Genomic DNA, 14,940 nt, shown 5'->3' with positions numbered 1-14,940 from the left:
GAAGTCACCCTCCTCCTAACCTCACCAGACTTGGGATTATTTCAGGAGATGGAAGAATAGGTATGTCTACTCCATAGGTCACAATCCCAGCCCCACCCCAGCCCGCTGGCTCCTGAGTTTGCTTAAAATTCTCAACCCAGTTGTTCGTGGTATGTCTGGGCTTACAAACAGACCGTAACATCTGTGGGGAAGGAGCAGAGGATGTCTCCGTATTTGTGAGCTCCAGCACTGCTGGGGAGACTGCCCACCACATGAGGATGAGGTCGTGGGCCCTGTCCCCTGGTGGGCTGGAGCTGATGGGGCCCATGCCGGGAATTTAGTCTTTTCATGTCCTCTTCTCTTTGTATCAGAGATGTTGGCTTTAGGGCTAATGGTGCTAGTGACACGTCCAGCAGACCTTAGACTTTGGGGGTCTTGGACTTGAAAGCTGTGACTGTCTCCAGACAGACACACACACACACTTTTCCATGTTATTTTTCATATAATTCAGATGCCCTGAAGCCCACCCATGAACCATTAGTCCACCTGAAAAACTGAGCCCAGAGAGGCAGGGATCACACATTCAGTGGGTGGTAGAGATTCTTTCACTCATTGAGCTGATATATATCGAGAGCCTACTGGGTGCAGTGCCTGATGTTTCAACCAAGTCCCATCCTCCCCGTCATGATTTCCTCCTCTCCCCCTACCCACCTGCCCTCCCAAAGGGAACAGAATGGGGGAGGAAGAGCTCAGTTCAGTGCCGCATCTTGGTGAGTTTTTGCTCCCAGTGCAAGGTCAGTAATGTCACCTCCGCCTCTGGACCAGAGCACGGTGGGACAGCGTCAGACAGACACATCTGCGAGGGACAGATGGACAGAGGTGGAGCTCCCTGTTGTCATTCTATCAGGAGAGGCAGGCTTGGGACAGAGTGTGCTTTCCTGGCTTTTGGAGGGGGAAGTAGGGTAGAGGTGATCATGTCATGCAGGAAAATGGAGGTCCAGAAATGGACCCCCTCCTGGTTTTATTCCCTCCTGTAATTAGACCTGCTGATTTCCCTCTCCCGGCCTCTCAGACAATTTCCTCAATTTGAAAGGGTTCCCCAATTCAGGGACATTCTGCAGACATCTCAAAATTGGGCTAATGGAAGCTATTTGACCATATACATATATACACTGAATATGCAATTTGCACCATTCAGGCCACTCAGGCCAGAATGGCAGGCCTGGCGAGGCCTCCTTTGGGGGAGGGGAGAGGTGATGGATGTCCATTTCCTCTGCCTGGGAAGGGATGGTGTGTGCTTCCTGAATCAACCTGCTCCATTTCCGAGGGCTCTGCCTTGGGAGTTGGAGAACATTCCTTTTAATCAGTACGGCGGAGTAGCAGATTAATACACAGAGATGTGACATTGGAGACAAATTGGGCAGCACTTCTCCATAAGTGGGGAATCAGGATGAATTTCATATCACGTCCTCAATAATCCCACAAACAGTTCATCATGCATAGTGATATTTTCCCCCTTTGGGGAAGAATATTAACATAGCTTGAAGATGATATCATAGCAAATTCTAGTGCCCTGACCCTCGTCACCTCAGGGTGTCAGAAGACAGGGTGATGAAGGCAAAGGAGTATTTTCAGGTGGCTGGATGACCTGTGGGTAAGGGGTACATCTACTTTACTTCTCTGGCCCTGTTCATTCATTCATTCACTCATTCACTCAACAAATATTTACTGCACACCTGCTCTACTCCAGGTCCCTAGGTAGACTTTGAGGAATATGAATGAATAAGAAGTGGCCTCCAGCTTCAAGGAGCTCTTAGACCTAAAATTGTTGGAGAGGAGCGCGTAGGAGCAGAGGAATGGGGTCCAGGAAGAGGTAGATTCAACCCTGGCTAGCTATGACACCTTTCGCATCTCCCGACATCCCCGAGCTGATTTTGTGCAAAAGAGGAACTGCAGCACCCACCTCAATGGTTTGTAATGAGGGCTAAAGAGTTAATGGCTGGGAAGTGCCTGGTACAGAGTCTCTGTTCAAGAAACACCCATTCCTCGACCACGTGGAGAAAATTACTCTCATGCCTGGTTGGGTGTCTGGAGATCAAGTCTGAGCCCTGCATGTCCCCACTGTGTGACCTTGGACAAGGCACTGAGCCTCTCAGCTCCCTCCTATGGGACATGGGATAATCATCTCTTCCTTTCAAGTGGGGAGTGAGCATTAGTGGTAAGGTACAGAAAGCACCTAGCATGACAGTTGACACATAGTAGGCACTCAGTCAAAGGAAGCTCTTATAATAGGTGTGTTTTGTAGGAATGAAAAAAAAATCTTTCCTATGACAAAATCTTTGGTCAAGTCTTGTGGGTCTCCAAGAGCAAGGAATGTCACCTATTTTTTGTTTCTTCTGTCACTGCGGTACCTTAGTTCAGGGCTTGGTACACAGTAGGGACACTGCAATACTCGCCAGTGCTTGCCTCTCCTGACCTGGATCTTTGCTAGTCCATATAGGGCTTTTGTGCAAATTAGCACAAGTGGCCACCCTGAGGGGACACAGCCCTGTGAGCGTTCAGCTTAGTGCATGGAGTAGAGGCTGGGTTTTAACCACAGTCACCCACTGTCCAACGATAGATTCAAAGAGTCATTAGAGGCAAGGTGCAAGGATCTTGGGGTGCTTTCACTTAAAACCCTCTAATTGGGGCTTCCCTGGTGGCACAGTGGTTAAGAATCGCCTGCCAATGCAGGGGACATGGGTTCAAGCCCTGGTCTGGGAAGATCCCCACATGCCTCAGAGCAACTAAGCCTGTGCACTACAACTACTGAGCCTGTGCTCTAGAGCCCGCGAGCCACAACTACTGAGCCCGCAAGCCACAACTACAGAGCCCGCGCGCCTAGAGCCTGTGCTCCGCAACAAGAGAAGCCACCGCAATGAGAAGCCCACTCACTGCAACGAAGAGCAGCCCCTGCTTGCTGCAACTAGAGGAAGCCCGCGTGCAGCAACGAAGACCCAACGCAGCCAAAAATAAATACATAAATAAATTTATAAAGTAAAACAAATCCTCTAATTACTTCCCAGATGGAGTACAAACTCCTTACCTGGCCATCAAAAATGGGCATCAGCCTCACCTCCACCCGCTTCCTCCTCCAGCTACACTGGCCTTTGTCTGGTCTTCAGATATGCCACACTCTGTCTCCCCACCCATCCTTCAGACACGCTGAGTCCCTTCTTCTGAACCTTCCTCCCCCACCTGACAACTCTTCTCTGCCTCTTTGTTTCCTTCCAATCTCTGCTTAAACCAAATCCAGAGGCTGCCCCTGGTGCCCGATACTCCCTTTACTTTCCCTCTTAGTTCCCCGTGCATCTCCTCCAATTACATGCATCCCTCGTGTATTTCCTGTTCCTTGTTTGCCTTCTCTCCTCCGGTATGTGCTCCCAGATAGTGGAGAGAACCAAGAGGAAAGCTCAGGATCTGGAGGATAAGTCGACTCTCAGCTCAGCCAGTTAGTAGCCAGTGTGGGACTTTGAGCAGGTCACTTAACCTCCTATGACCTCTGCTGTCACAGGGACAATAATAATAATAATCCCTATTCTGTGGGATTATCACCGGGAACAAATGAGGTAACATGTGTCACGGGTTCCTAACGGTGCCTAGTGTAGAATAAACACTCCGAAAGCAGACGCATGGGCTATTATGATCACTGTTCGCAGCTGCGCCTAGCCCAGGAGCTGACGCCTGGTGGTTGCTCAGTAAATAATGATTGAATAAGTGAGTGGATAAGGGATCATTTCACCCAGTGTAACGGAAAGAGATTTGCTCAAGGTACCTGGGACCATATTCCATTGAATCCAAGATGTCCTCAGTTAAAAGATGCAGCTTTATTGGATGTACCACTAAGAAAAAAAAAAATGCTGCCGATTAAAGTATGACATGCCATCGATTTTAAGATACATCCCAATTTCAAAGATATGAAAATATGGAAAAATGTGCTCCCTAGAACTGACGAAGTGTGGTAACTGCTTAATTGCTTCTGACCACCCCTCACCTCGTTTGGGGTGGGATCATCGCTCTGACCTCTTCTCCAACCCAGGGCTCCCTGACCGTCAGGGCTCCTCTTTTTCATTATTCAGGTGGTGTCTCTCGCTGGACGTGTGATCACCTCTTAATTCGTTCTCTCGGCTCCAAGTCTCATTACTTTTCAATTTTCTGCATTGAACTCTATTTAACACCTATTAGCACAGGTCTTCAGCTGATAAACGACCTTCTCGGGGGAGGCAGCAAGATGCCCCAGTTTTGATCCTGTCTCTCGTATCTGTGCCCAAGGCAGGGGAGCCCATAGAACCCAAATAGGGGTCCCTCAGGACCCCTGCCAGCCCAGGGACAGCCCCTCCTATAATAGCTCCCAAGGCACCAGGAATACCACTGGGTGGGGACCTGAATGTCCCACTTGGATGGGAGATGAGAGAGTCAGCCTTCAGCCACTGCTCTGGTCATGACTGTAGCTGGACAGACTCACCTGTCTCCTTCCTGTGGACCTGGGTCAGGTGACCCCATCAGAGCTTCGTCCACTGACCTCCACCCTGGAGGTTCAGGGGACACACGTCCTTCTACCGTCTCTTCCTTGGGGGAAGTTATCTCCCAACCCATGAGCCGAGCATCAGCGGGGAGAGAAAGCTTCCAAGTAGAAGTATCAGATTGAATATTCCCATCCCACCTCTTCCCATTAATTGATAATTTGGGTGTGATTAGCCACTGTTTTGGATTATTCTTTCCAGCCCTTTCCTTCATTAGTGTGGATAATTGAGGGTTGAACCCATTGCCATTTCATTGGAACAGCAGGAGAGAAAAGCATTTAGGACGTTGGTGGGTTCTGATTTGGAGATTTGGTGGTGGACAGATCACCTCTACCCTTCCCCTTTCCACTCTGTTGAATGATGGGCACTGTTTCCCAGTTCTGTATCCTCATTCATGCCCTGGATCCCTGAGCCCAGGGCCTAAGAGATGAAGGAAACAAAGGGACCAGCTCACTGCATGACGTGTCCAGCAATGCAGTGGGAGCTTTGTAGACACTGAGACACCCCCTGGTGAGCAAGGCCTCAAGAATCCCTGCTGTACAGAGAAGGAAGTGGAGACCCAGAGAGGTTAGTTACCTTGCCTGAGGTTACACAGCACCTAAGGGTCGTGCACAGTTTGAAAATCGGTTTGGTTCCAAAGCCCACCTCTTTCCACTAGGTGCTGCCTCCCCACATAAGTTACATATAGTTCTCCAAGCCTGCCCCTCCCACATCTCCCAACCCTACAGAAAGGAGGGGCCGTGGAGAGGTGGGGGGCCAGCCCTTGACACTGGAGCACCTCCCAGGTCTGGCCATCCCCAGCCTGGCCTTGCTGAGGACCTTGTTGCTGCCCAAGACCCTGTCTTGTGGGTGATGGCTTTCCTTCCCTGCTTTTCAACCTTCCTTCCAGCTCTTCATGTCCTGCCCCTTCCCTTAAGACCTTTATCCAGCCACAGTTTAGGAGTAATGCAGACTGGCCTTGGTAATGCATTAAATTACCAGGAGTTAGTCTTGTGAAGTGGAGGCGGGCAGAGGAATGGGCAAGCCAAGCACGTTCCAGCCTCAGGGCCTCCGTACATTCTGTTCCCTTTGCCTGTACTGCTCCGCCCTTGTGTCCGCATAGCTCTCTCCGTCATGTTGTTCAGTTCTCTGCTTAAACCTTCCGTATCAAAGAGACCTTTCCTGATGACACTGTATGACACAGCCGCCCCACCCATCACTCCCTGTCACCCCCACCCCGACATATAATACAATTATTTGTCTATTTGCTTATTGTTTGTCTCCGCTGTCAGAATGTGAGTTTCCTGGGATCAGGGCCTTTGTCTCTTTTGCATTGTTATTGTTGTTCTCTGCTGAATCTTCAGTTCCTAGAACAGGTTCTGACCCATATTAGGTGCTTGATAGATATTTGGTGAACGAATGAATGAATGAAATCAAAGGCCAGAAGAAAGAAAGAATGTATGTATTTGAGCACCTTCAAGAAATCCCAAGGGATGGGAATGTAAAGTACGAGAAGTGGGGGCAGCTGGAACAGCCGGAGCTGAGCTGGATGGGGATCCGGGGTCAGCTCATGCGGGGCCTGGGAGACCCCGGAAGGCATCTGGGCTTTACTCACAGAGCCCGCCCGTCACCAAAGGGTCTTAGGCAGGGAGGTGATGCAGTGAGATTTCTGCCTTAGAGATGGTGAGGAGGGCAGGGGGGAGACCGGAAGCAAGGGAGACAGTCACAGGCGGGGACCGTTGTCCAGCACAGAACGTGCCTGGACCTTTGTCAGCACCGGGGAGGGTGCCAGGACAAGGGGAGAGCTAGCCCAGGCTCACACCACACTGCCCACATTCCCTGTGGATGGGTATCTAAGCTGCTGGGACAGAAGGAATGCCCCACACGTGGAGCATCTTGGCTTGCCCAGTGGCTTAAACAAGAATATTTATGATACTCCTGTCTGTTCTACGGACATTTGTGATGTGACTATAACCCACTGAACAAGCTCATCTTAAGAGTCCCGATGAATAGATGAATGTTCGAGTGCTGGGGTCTCTGGTGCTAAGTGATGTGGATGAAGCCCTTGAGATCACACTTGGAAATTTTGCAGAGGATTCAGAGAAGAGGAAGGGCAAATGCATTGGACAATGAGGACGGTAAGGATGACAGTGAAAGCTAACATCACTTCAGCTCTTACCAGGTGCCACATACTCTTATAAGTGCCTTGCATTTTTAAAAAAAATTTATTTATTTTACTTATTTATTTTTGGCTGCGTTGGGTCTTCGTTGCTGCGCTCAGGCTTTCTCTAGTTGCGGCGAGCAGGGGCTACTCTTCGTTGTGGTGTGTGGGCTTCTCATTGCGGTGGCTTCTCTTGTTGCGGAGCACGGGCTCTAGGCGCGCAGGCTTCAGTCGTTGTGGCACTCAGGCTCAGTAGGTGTGGCTCGCGGACTCTAGAGCGCAGGCTCAGTAGTTGTGGCGCATGGGCTTAGTAGTTGTGATGCACGGGCTTAGTTGCTCCGCGGCATGTGAGATCTTCCCGGACCAGGGCTCAAACCCGTGTCCCCTGCATTGGCAGGCGGATTCTTAACCACTGTGCCACCAGGGAAGTCCCAAGTGCCTTGCATTTTAACATTTAATCCTCACAACAATCCTATGAGGTAGGCACTATTATTATCCCCATTTTGCTGATGAGGCACAGAGAGGTTAAGTAACTTGCTTGAGGTCACACAGCTAGTTAAGAGGTAGAATGTGGGTTTGAAACCAGGCATTTCAATTTCAGGCTGAAAAAAAGAATAAAATAGTTTCACACAGCGGGGACTACTGGATCAAAATAAAATATTCCACTACAGTAGAGAGCAATGCCAAGGTTGGTACTTTAAAGCTAACAAAAGGAAACGATGTGGTAATCTGGCTATATTCAAATGTAAAAGTTCTGTACAATAAAAAACATCTAAAAATGGAAAGAAACACAATTGACTGTTGTATAATTTTATGCCAAATATGGCAGGAAGGGGTTAATCTCTATATTATGTAACCAGCCCATCTGAAGTGGTAAGAAAGCTATCTGGAGTTCACATCAGAGGAAACAAGAGTCAGCAAGTAAATACACAGGAAAGCTATTCGTAGAGTCAGCAAGTAAATACACAGGAAAGCTATTTGGTCTTGCTAGTAATGAAAGTAATGTCAATTAAAACAATGAAACTACACTTCATCCCTTGTCAATTAGCTCTAAAAGCCTTGTGAGGACACAGTACAGTGCTGGGGTGTTTGCAGAGAAACGGGCATGCTCACATGTTGCTGGTGGCGATGGAAATTAGTCCTTTGGGAATCCAATTTGGCAACACGTGTCAAGAGTCATAAAGTACTCATGTCGTTTGACCCAGTGATTCCCCTCCTGGGATTATATCCTATGGAAATAATTCAACAGAAGAAGAAAGTTATATGCATGAAAGTGTTGATTTCAGCATAATTTATAATGATGAAAAAAAATTGGAAACTGTAAAAATGTCCAACAATAGGGGAATGACTAGGAAAATTATGGTATATCTACCTAATGGATTTATGCAGCCATTTATAATTATAATAGCATTATTTAGCAATATGGAAAGATGTTTATGATATTACTTTTCAGTGAAAAAAGCAGAATGCAAAATTGTTTCCCCATATTTATTACAACCATGGAAACTAGGTCTTATGCAGACAGGGACTAGATGGAAATAAAAAAGGAAACAATTGATATGGGAGGGCAGTGAGATTGTGGGTGATTTTTTTAAAAAGTTCCTCCTTATGGCTGCTCTAGTGTTGATTGTGTGATAAAGAGCAGATAGGAGAAAATCCAAAATCAAAGAGTAAACCAAAATCAACAGCAATGAAGTCCTGGCTTATGTGTAAACTACATAGAGGTTTCAGCTGGCTGTGAAGGAGGTGAGCCCAATACCGCATGGCTGGATGAAGAGAAATATGGATTCCCCGCATAATAAGGCAACAATCAGAACAAGGTGTTTTTGAGGAGCAGGGACTGTATCTCCCATAAGACCCAGCACAGAGTAGGTGTTTGGGAGGAATGAATGAGAGAAGTAGTGATGATCCCACAAAGAAAAATTAAAGAGAAGACCTGGATGTGACTTGAGAATTTGCCACAGAAAAGACAAATAAATGTTTTTTTCTGGATTGCTCCAAAGAGCCGAGCAACGTCCAATGCATAGATGTTAGAGGTAGGTGAATTTCAGCCAATAATCAAGAAGAAATTTTATGTAGCCTTAATTATCATAAGTTGGAGTAGGCTGCCTTGTGAGGGAATGAGTTCCCATCTCTGGAGGTGATCAAGCAAGGGTTTGATTGATCAAGATCTGCCAGAGATGCTGTTAGCATACTTCTCAAACTAGTGTATATACTGGATTTCATCAGTTTAATAGTCCATCAATGGTAAGATGCACAGGAAACTTCAGAGACAGATCCTGATGGTGGCCTGCACACTAGCTTGAGTCCCTAGTCCCCAGATGCATGCACACATGTTCTTTTCCTGATGAGGATTTTTTTGGTGTGAGCAGCCTGGCTGAATTGGATAGGTTGTTTTCCTAGGTGCCTTCTAAAATTCTTGACAAATCTAAGAGTCGCTAATTCAATGGCTCCACGATTCTGTAACTCACTACTTGAAATCAACAACTCCCCATCCATTAATTCGATTGACTTTGATTCCAAACCATTTTCTAATCTCCAGTATTGTTCTTGGCCCTGCCAATCAAGTCCCATTGATGCTGAGACTGCAGTGATACAGGCGCTTGGCCAGCACCCCCTATCCCACAACCCTCTCCTGACCCACATTCCAGCACCTGTGGAACTGCGGCAGCCCTGTTTGATCCCAGAGCTGTGGGGAGCTTGAGAAGGCAGGAAACTTCCTCAGGCACAGGTAAGCCTAGACCCAGTGCCCATGGTGTCTGCTCATGCCTTTCACCTAGCTAATCCACCTGCTTCTGGAGGCAGGGGGAAAGCAGGAAGCAGCCAGGACAGTAGAATGAGCTTGCGTCTTGGAACCAAATAATTCTTGGGTTAATCTCCCATTCACTGTGTTACCTGGGGAATGCTTTACAATATCTCAGAGCCTCAGTTTCCTCATCTGTAAAATGGAATGCATACGTGAGCACAGTGAGATAACAGCCATGCTCATCCGTAGCCAAGTCTGAAGGGGGTAGAGTTTTCTTCCCTCCTCCAAGGCCCTTTCTTGTTTTGAGACCACATGTGACTCTTCTAAGGCTTCCCTGTCCATCTCAAATGGAGGGTGAGATGCGGGGAGATTTCTTTCCTGTCTTGGGAAATATGTCTGGGAGGCTGTGCTTTCAGTGACTCCACCCTTCGCGAGCCGGGGAGAGTGTTCTCTTTTCTGTGCTGCACACTCAGCTGTCTTGGACAACAGCACGGACTCTGCTGCAAGGCAGCACGTGGACTCGTTGGCTTCTGCCTGAGGCTTCTTGGGACACAGAGTATATTTCTTGGTTTCTCACTGTCTAATCAAGCACAAACGGAGAAAATGTCCCAAACAGTATAAAGGGAGAAAATGTCCCCGATAGTGTAAAGGTTATGGAAAACCTAGCTTTTTGGTTCATCTATGTATCCATCCATCCATCTATCCATAGATGGATGGAGTAGGTATCCATGCCTTGAATACATACTCTGAATGGGGCTTGGGAAAACACAAATGGGCAAGACCCGGTCCTTGACCTTGGACAATCATGATCTAGTTCGGGGAGACAGATAAGAAATCAAACCGCTGTGATGCAGTGTGATCACTGCCTGAGATGAGGGCCCGGGGCACGGTGGTTGCTTGCCTAGGCTCAAGGTGGGTTGCATACCACCACCTGCTGGCAAATCTCCAGGCTGAGTCAGCAGCACCCTCCATCCGCGCACCCCAAGGTGAGAGTTTGCCTGGTGCATCTGAAGAACAGAGGTGAGGCCGTGTGGCCAGAGTAGAGCGAGTGGTGGGGAGAGGTAAGAGTTACTAATGTCAGAGAGAAGAAGGGACCGGGTCAGGCACAGCTTCTACATGATGGGAAGGACTCAGCGTTTACCCTGAGCATGATGCAGCTCGCTGGCAGGCTCTGAGCAGAGGCTGGTCTGATCTGACCTACAAAGGAGGGCAAGGGTGGGGGCAGGGAAACTGGCAGGAGTCTGCTGCAGCGATGCAGGTGACAAACGAGGGGCCCTAGACAAGCGCAGTAGCAGTGGAGGGCATGAAAAGTGGGCCAGTTCCAGGTAGATTTTGCAGGTGGAGGCAACAGAGTCGGTTGACGGATTGGGTGTGGGGTGTTAGGGAGAAATCAGTGTGGCTCTAGGGTTTTGACCAGAGCCGCTGGCAGAGTGGAGCTGCCCTTAACCGAGACAGAGAAGCCCATGGGTGGACAGGCTTGGAGGGGCAGAGGTGGCGAGCTCTGTTGGGACTGTTAGGTGGGAGATGCCTGCCTGGCACCTGGAGGACCTGGTGGGTAGGCAGCTGGATGGAGAGAGCCTGTCTGCAGGTGTAAGTTGGAGCCTCCCCAGCATGTAGACAGTATTTAAAGCCATGAGGTTAGATGAGATGACTTTGAGAAGGAGTGGAGATAGAAAAGGGGGAGATTTTTTTTCTCCCCAAAACCGTATTTGCCCGTGATATTCAGAGAAGGCCCGTCACCCCTTTTTCCCAGGTGTGGCTCTGAGAACTGGTTATGTCTGTTTCCCAGTTCTTGCAGCGGCTGTAGCTTCAGTTCCTTCCACAGGTCTAGGAGAGGGCAGGCCAGCTTGCAGAGCGCCGAGGACCGAGGACAGTATTGGCCTTGGCAAAGGACAGCTGGTCCCCACCCTGAGGGATTTACTGGCACGCTCGGTATCTTCCAGAAGCAAGTGCCCAGCACCCAGCAGGAGCTCAGGAAATGTTGGCTGAGCAGAGAACACAGGGTCTCAGGAGAGTGGGAGAGCTCGTGGGCTCTACCCTGAGGTCCAGGGAGAAACAGGAGGAGACCTGTGGTGCTGAGAAGACACCCCTCTGAGCATCAGGGCAGGCTGTGTGCGCGCCTGGGTGCTGGGGGGCTGGGGACAAAACAGACAGAGGATCGCCTGCAACACGGGGAGAAGAAGCTCATCTCTGCCTGGCGGGCACCTGCTGCCTGGGGAACTTTGGATTGAAAAATCTATAACGGGCATGACAGTGAGTGATAATACTTGAAAGGAAGTCTGTGGCGTCTGCTTTCGAAGCCACGTTCCCCGGAATGCCGATCTGAGCTAGGCTTCTGGAGCTGTGCCTTTGGAGACGTCCCTGGTTGCTCAGCCAGCTTGCTGGTGTGAGCCCGCCGAGAATAATTAGCGAAGCTGTGGCTTGGGCTTGGTGTTGGGCTTTTTTTCTAAAGGCTAAACATTGGTTTACAGAAGTGAAGCATTGGGGACACATCACAGGTCGGGGCCCCAGGAAAGCAATGGCCAGTCCTGGCTACAATGAAATGCACACAAGCTCAAGGGAGGCAGACGTGTCACCTTTATTCCCAAGCCCTGACAGCTATAATGAAAGAGCTGTTTGGGATTTGGCAATGGTTTACTGGCTTCATTGATGGGGATTGTGCATTTTTGATGGAGAATCATGTATTCATTCAACAAATATGTATTGAGCACCAACTACGTGCTAGGCACAATTTGAAATTTTGGGCTTAAAGCAGTGAACGAAAGAAGTGCCCTTATGGAGCTTACATTCTAGAATATGGAGCAGATAATGGAGAAACTAAATGAGTAAAATATATAGTATATAGACGTTAATGAGTGCAAAGCAAACTAAAAAGAGAAAGGAGATAGGACAGGTCCAGGGTGGGGAGGTTATAATTTTAGACTGGGTAACCCAGGAAGCTTCCTTGAGAAGGTGATAATTGTGTGAAAATCTGAAAGAGGGGAAGGAGTGAGCCAGGGGGATGTCTGGGAAGAGGGTTCCAGGCAGCAGGAATAGCAAGTGCAAAGGCCCTGGGGTAGGCCTGACATGTTCAGGGAACAGCAAGGAGTCAAGGGTGGCTGGAGGGGATGAGTGGGCATGAGATGAATAGGAGGCAGAATCAGAGAGACCACAGATGCCATAGTCCCTGATAAACTGTTTTACAACTAGAAGAAAACTTTGAGCCTTGCCGCCTAAATTCCCAATTTTTCGGATGAGGAAACTGACCCCAGCCAGGCAAAGTGGTTTGTCCATTGTCTTTTTGTCAGGAGCTGACCTGATTCTCACACTCAGGTCCCCTGACATCCAGATTATTTCTTTTCATTCAACTCATTTCATCATTCAGAAAACGTTTATAGACATTTCATTCACAAGTAGAAATGAACAATACACAAAACTGGTGGAGTGGCCCCGAGAACTAGATGGGGGAAGGATGGACTCTCACGAGAAGATGCTCATCAACTCTGTTTATATTTCCCATCTTGATGAAAGCATTAAAAACCATCACCCCAGAGCAGACGCCCAGCTTCCCAGGCTAATTTCTGGACTTTTGGAGTTTTTTTTTTTTTTTTAATTTTTATTTATTTATTATTTATGGCTGTGTTGGGTCTTCGTTTCTGTGTGAGGGCTTTCTCTAGTTGCGGCAAGTGGGGGCCACTCTTCATCGCGGTGCGCGGGCCTCTCATTATCGCGGCCTCTCATTTTGCGGAGCACAGGCTCCAGACGCGCAGGCTCAGTAGTTGTGGCTCACGGGCCTAGTTGCTCCGCGGCATATGGGATCTTCCCAGACCAGGGCTCGAACCCGTGTCCCCTGCATTGGCAGGCAGATTCTCAACCACTGCACCACCAGGGAAGCCCATGGACTTTTGGAGTTTTGACTTTAGTTCACCTCTACCCACCTTTACATCTCAAAGTTGTTAGGTGGAGTTATTAGACTAGGGCTCAGCCTCCAGTGGGAAAAGAAATAAAGCCTGTAGTAATTTGATCAGGAATTACTGGCATAGTGCAAGGCGGTGGGAATTCGCTGGCCATCCAAGGCAGCCTTCACCTGAGCCTCATGGAGCTCCCAGCCCAGTTGGGGGACAGGCCAGTAGTCACGCACAGTGACCAGCGCTGTGATGGGGTTGATAGGGAGCTGTGGGGTTGTAGAGGATGGGTGTTGAGCCGGATTTAAGGTGGGTGGGTTAGAGAAGGTCTCCTAGAGAAAGAAGAAACCCAAAGGATGAGGAGATGCCAGGCCTCCCCAGGGCAGAGGGAGACTTGTAAACAAATCAGCGAGAGTCCTGTGGCAGGCTCTGGCGGTTATCAGCCCGGATTCACGTCCAGCTCCATTGCTTATGACCTTTGTGACCTTGGGGAAGTCATTGAACCTCTCTAAGCCTCACTTTCCTGATTTATAGAATGGGAATAACAATAGAACTTACCTTATGGACTTATTATGAGGATATAATAGGAGAATGCAGGAAAAAATGTTTATGCTATGTTACAAATGCTCAGTAGATGGTATATATCATCATTATAATCCAGTATGGTAGGGTGGACCACAACTCCCTGCCTGGCCTCTGCTTCCTGGAGGTGGTGTCATTGTAGCTGAGTCTTAAGAGAGAGAGCCAGTGAGTGGGGGAGGGGTGAAGGCATGGAGAGGAAGGCATTCCAGGCAGAAGGGGCAGCCTGAGCCAAGACTTGGAGGCCAAGGCCAGCATGGTGAGTGTGAGAAAGTCCATGTGGTAAAATAATGAATTAATAATAATTAGAAGGGAAGGAAGGAGGTAAGATGATGCTGTAAAAAAAGAGGCAGGGTCGGTAACATAGAGGCCTGTCTGAATGTTAAGGATCTGAATGTTGTCCTGTAGACAATGGCGAGCCATTGAAGAGCCCTTAGAAGGGAGGAAGAGGCATGCTCAGATGTTTTGAAAGATCACACGGGGCGGGTTGCAAGGGTTCAAAACAGGAAGTGGGGGTCCATCTAGGAAAACAATGCATTGGTCCAGGCGTGAGGTGATGTGACCTGAGCTGGGATAATGGCAGTGAGGATAGGGATGGAGAGGAGGGGTGGGACTTGAGTCACATAGGAGTGAAATCAGCGGTACTTAATGTTTATTAAGTTTGGTAGGGGTGGGGGTTGGGGAGACAATGAAAGAAAAGGAAGATCCAGAATATTCCAGGAGGTCGAGAGGTTTTAGGAAAGACACTCCGGATGGATTTAGGAGTTAACGAGTTTATATGTGTGTATTAGTCAGGGTTTTCCAAAGATACCAAACCAATAGGAGACAGATGTATATTTCTTATGAGAAATTGGCTCACGTGATTATGGAAGCTGAGAAGTCCCAGGATCTGCCATCTGCAAGCTGGAGACCTAGGAAAGACGGTGTTGTAATTCAGTTTGAGTCTTAAGGCCTGAGAACCAGGGGAGCCGATGGTATAAATCCCAGTCTGAGATGTGATGTTCCAGCTCCAACAGTGAGGCAGGAAAGAAAGCTCATTCCTCCTTCCTC

At 48.5% G+C, this 14,940-nt stretch overlaps 1 protein-coding gene and 1 long non-coding RNA gene across 2 annotated transcripts in view; one reads left to right on the top strand and one right to left on the bottom strand.

The window, feature by feature from the left end:
* CSMD2 (CUB and Sushi multiple domains 2) overlaps window positions 1–14,940 on the top strand; it is a 676,782-nt gene that overhangs the window by 118,594 nt on the left and 543,248 nt on the right. The gene's annotated exons all lie outside the window — the stretch shown is intronic.
* LOC103010393 (uncharacterized) lies at window positions 6,809–14,891 on the bottom strand. Its single transcript, XR_451011.3, has 3 exons — window positions 14,750–14,891; window positions 7,795–7,910; window positions 6,809–7,283 (listed from the first exon to the last, which is right to left on the bottom strand). It is a non-coding gene; the product is annotated as an uncharacterized LOC103010393 (long non-coding RNA).

This window comes from Balaenoptera acutorostrata, chromosome 1 (genome assembly GCF_949987535.1).
Source record: "Balaenoptera acutorostrata chromosome 1, mBalAcu1.1, whole genome shotgun sequence".
Taxonomy (NCBI): Eukaryota; Metazoa; Chordata; class Mammalia; order Artiodactyla; family Balaenopteridae; genus Balaenoptera; species Balaenoptera acutorostrata.
This window is presented reverse-complemented; position numbering and strand designations above follow the sequence as displayed.